The following is a 4,723-nucleotide window of genomic DNA, read 5'->3' as shown; positions in this document are numbered from 1 at the left end:
CTGCAAAGATAAAAGAAATCAGTTAAAAAACCCAGAACAGTAGTTTTAGTCCAATTTGCAGTTGATGTGGGATAAAACAGCAGCCTGTTTAAAACTAAAAGTGAGAACAAAAAACCCCTAACTTTTACATATGGCTGCAAGGCAGTTTATTTTGAGCAAAAACCCTCTAAAGCTATTCCAAACCTACTTGCTTGTAGAGGCAAGGCTTTTCTATAGCAGCAGGCATGTGGAGGTGTGTTGCCCTCTGCTCTGCAGGGTTAGCAGGTCTGCTCCCACCAGCCCTCTTGCCCATGAGCTGCCAAAGGCCACCTCAAATAGCAGAGCAGCAGAAGGTGGTGACACACCTCACCCCTTTTATGTCAGAAAAACATTTTCATGTCCTCCCCCATGGGTTTCTTCACTGTCTGAAAAAATACCTGAAGAATTACATTACACTTTCTGGGCAATTTGATTAGGAAACACTGCTGGCAAATAGTAATGTTTCATATTTGCAAATTTACTCTTTTTCCCCCCTGTTTTTCTGCATCTAGCTCCTTGTTAGGGTAGGCAGCTACCTGCTTTGTCTACCTTCAAAGCTGGTCCTGACAAATGCTGTGTTGTATTCCAACTGAGCCTATAAAGTTTACAGAATAACAGGGCTGCTTTAATGTGGCAAATGGAAGGGCCAGAGATAGGCCAAAATTACTTTGACATTTAAAAAGTCCAGCCCCTTTTGCTTTACACTTTCACTTAGTGCTGGAGTTGAAAAACATTTAGAAAAATAAAGCTTTACAGTTCCCTGTTAAATCCAACTATTTCATACTGTGTAATTAATTGTGCCCTTGCTCTTTCAATCCTCTCAAACTGAAATTAATAGCATTGTGGGAAGCCGTGGTTTTTACAAAGATGTGTAGTTTAAAAACTGAAGAAACACTGATTCAAGGAACAAAGTGAGAGAAACATAATAAACATTCTGTCTGGGGGAGAAATGAGCCTGTTTCTTCATCTCTTGTCAGCTGGAGTCTCTGAATTCCCCACCTTGGTACATCTCATGAAGTGAGTAATTTGGAGTAGATGATGTGTGGATGTACAGTACAGCAACATGGAAATCTTCTGGCTCCACAGCACTTACGTACCTTCATCTGCTATCCTCTGTCAGCTGCACAGACGCAAAGAAATACTCAGTTTAACCTTCCATCCCATTTAATATCCAGGATCAACTGATGATGGAAAATTGGGGACTGAAGTTATTTGTCCTTAGTCCATTTATTTGTTTCACAGAGCAGGAAAAGTAGCTGCATGCTGTTGATTTTACTGTTCTGTAAGTCAAAAAGGAAATACCACTGGTTTTTTTTCTTACTATTTTCCTGCAGTCTGGCCTGACCTGAGCCACACAACTGCTGGCAACAGCGTAAGGCCAAGCAGTGGGATAAAACATGGGTGGCAAATGTTCTTGTCGCTGCTTCCCACACAGGTCCTACTGTGTCTCTCCTTCAGGGTCATTCTGTCTCTGCAGGCACATGCCATCCTGCCCGTAAAGGAAACAAAGAGAGTTCATTGCTGCAATGTCAGACCAAAACCAATACAGATCCTAATGGTCAGAAGGGTGATAACTCCACAGAGCTGGCCATGATAACTTCATCACACTGTAGAAGAATTGAACATGATAATCCTAATTTAAATGCCTGGTGTCTGGCTGTCTTATTCTCTAGTGAAGCAAACAAGAAAGCAGAAGTAAAGGAGCCTGAAGTTCCTGGGGAATGTGGGCATGCCAATCAAATATTCATAGAACCAAAGATAAACCTTGAATGAAGAAGGTACAGAAGAAGTTAGGAATTTTGCCACCAGCTCTGGTTGTAGCAGCTGCGTCTGCATAGGGGAAGGACAAGATGTAGTTGTTTTTCTCCTAGGTCCAACTAAGCAAGGACTAGGAGTCCCGCCAGCTTTCTCCAAGAAGCCCCAGAGAGCTGCAATCAGTGCTTGCCCCCCAGAGGACTGGAGCATGGCCACTGCTTTCATGGATACAGACATCAGGTCTTTCATGTCGGCGGCTGCTTTGCCGGTGCCAGTGGATTACGGGGCTGACCGGGGATGAGATCTCCTGTCACTGCCTTGAGCTCTGCACCTGACTGAAGTGACTTTTCCTGGCATCTGCCTGTGTGTTGAGTCAAACCCACCTGCAAACTTAAAGTAAGAATCTGGAGGGCAGGAAGAGGGAACAATTGCAACACGAACAACAGAAAAGGGAAGAAAGGTTTGGCTGAGATCTAAAAAGGACTTGTGAGATGAGTATTTGCTGTGCCTGGTAGCTAAATATCTGGCTGCCTGCATGGGTTTATTATCCTGAGTGAAGTACTGAGGATCTTCACAGAGGGTAGGGCCTTAGTTGCTCAGGAAAATTAAAGAAGTTAAAAGTAGCTGCTCAGCCCCTGGGAATAAAGTCCTAAAAGCCACCAGTTGGAGGAGAGAACTGCCCAGCCTAAAGTAGTAAAAGACCCGTATTTCTAACTTGTAAAGAGAACAAATTCTATCAGAGCAATTCTCACTCTTTTCTTCATCTACAAATATACTGAACACCCTTATATTGATTTGAATGTGCCTGTGGAGAACACTAACCTGGATTTAACCAAAGCTGTTCCTAAATTGCAGGTAAAAAGAAATGAAGAAAGAAATGGTGATCTGCCTCCTCCATTTGTTGTTCTTTAAATGAGGCATGAGCCTGCTTTTAATGAGTAACCTGAGAGACAAAAGGAGGGCTCTTAGCTTAGGTGGGAAATTCCCAGGAATTCAGGAGCAAAATCCTGCTTTTCAATGAGGTGAAACTATTTTCTGAATTTTTACCCCAAGATAGAGCAACTCATACATTAAAAGTCTGCATTGCTTAGGGAATCAAATCACTTGCTACAGCTCCTGTAGTAGCTGTAGTAATTTCCCAAAACAGAACATATTTGTCTTTTCCATTAAAAAAAAAAATTAAGATACTCAACACACATGCCATGCTGAGGGAATTATTGTTTGCAACAACAGTGAGAGCCAAAATACTCCACATGGTAACATACAGGAAAATAAAACCTCTGTACTTCAGATGTTTCAATCTTTTGGACAGAAAAATAGCTAACACAAATCATTATGCTTTAACTCACTGATTATCTTCTCAGAGACCTCCAAAACTCCATGTACCAGGAATCTCTCTATGCACTGCACCAGCTTTTGCTGTTTCTTTTCCTTTTCCATGTCTTTCAGAGAGTTCCCTATTTATCTTGATTCCTACATGTCTTTTCTAAAAGTCATTGTGTGGGAATATTCTGGGGCAGGAGGTACTTGCTGCTTTGAACCAGATATTGAACAGACAATGCCCCATTGCTATTGTCTTGGCAATATCTCACTATCATTAAAGAAAAAATAGGTTTATTGGATGTCTAATAATCATTGCTACTGTTAATAATACTACTAACATATTTTAACTATTAGCCATTGTTATTTATACCATCTTAATAAAATCTTAACGTGTAAATTAATAAAGATGTGTACTGTCGTACAGCACTCCCTTTCAGCTTCCTTTCTCTTGATTGCTCTTTACCTACTGGAGGGACACAATCAAAGGATATGGCAGTGGCAAAAAATATTTCTGAGGTGGGAAAATCCTTCCCCATTGAGATAATTCTTTGCCATAGCTGGCTGTAGTAGAAAACACCTGAAACCAAACAGTTAGGATGTTCAAGGAAGTCCTGTATCTCAAACTTTTTCAGTAGTGTTATGGTGTCATTTTCTGACCTACAGGACACTTATGGGCTCAAATCTGCACTCACAAGTTGTTTTAATCACAGGAGTACTATGTGAAGCATATGCAGGAACGTTTCCATAGAGTCACTTTATACACTGCCTTGTTGCTGCTCTCATTTTCTGAACAGAAGCCAGCTGAGGGTAAGCACCTTCCCATCTTACTTGTCATGAAAAAGATATTCCAAGGCAGTAAGTCTCAACATTTTTTTTTTAATGTGAAAACCTGAAAACCCTTTCCAGGGAAAAAAGGGATCAGGCTGAAACCTGTTAACAGTAAGACTGCTTTTAACAGGATTTTTTGCAGAGCCCCTCTCTCTTCTCCTTTCTCAGACCACGGGTTGAAAAACATTGCTCTGAAATTGCTTTCCAAATGGCAACATAAAGTAATGAAACAGAAATCCTTCTGGCACTACTGTACTATATTAGAATATTTTAGAACTACAGGGAAAAAGGATGTTTCATCTAAGAAGGAAAATATAAAAGTTGTTTCACAGGGACATAACCTCATATTTTTTTCAGAAAGTGTATTTGTGTCTTAATCAATTAGGCAATTTAAAAGCCTGTAATTAATTAAAAATATTATTTCTTTGTGGTTGCACAATGGTTGGAAAAATTTCTTCAATTTCTTAGAGACAAGACAGCAAATGCTTAACCTGGCTTACTGTGCTGTGTTCCCTGACAATCCTCAAGTGAGATTGAGTTTCTATAACAATTTTACTTTTTGCTGTGTTGTTCTTTAGATGAGAGAATCAAAGTTGTGCAGTCCTAAAGTTATAGGTGTGAAGATCAACTCCTTGTGTCCTTCCTTGCCCTCATAAATATGCACCAGATTGAGTTATGCTGGTGACCAGCTTTTTATTTTGGTTATTTTGGTTATTTTGTTAACAGTCTTACAGGAAAAGTGTTGGGGTTTGAAGGGTGCTTTGGGGATTTAGACACTTTCTTCCTTCTGTGACATTTT

The 4,723-nt window shown here is 40.3% G+C and overlaps 1 long non-coding RNA gene across 1 annotated transcript in view; it reads right to left on the bottom strand.

The window, feature by feature from the left end:
- Positions 1-4,723, bottom strand: part of LOC135294905 (uncharacterized) — a 30,340-nt gene that overhangs the window by 22,315 nt on the left and 3,302 nt on the right. The window contains exons 4-5 of the long non-coding RNA XR_010356893.1: positions 2,596-2,716; positions 1,116-2,163 (exon numbers count right to left, since the gene is read on the bottom strand). This is a non-coding gene — a long non-coding RNA (uncharacterized LOC135294905). The remainder of the gene's footprint in view (positions 1-1,115; positions 2,164-2,595; positions 2,717-4,723) is intronic.

Source organism: Passer domesticus, chromosome 1 (assembly GCF_036417665.1).
Source record: "Passer domesticus isolate bPasDom1 chromosome 1, bPasDom1.hap1, whole genome shotgun sequence".
Classification (NCBI taxonomy): Eukaryota; Metazoa; Chordata; class Aves; order Passeriformes; family Passeridae; genus Passer; species Passer domesticus.
Note: the sequence above shows the minus strand (reverse complement) of the source record. Positions and strands in the feature narration are given on the sequence as shown.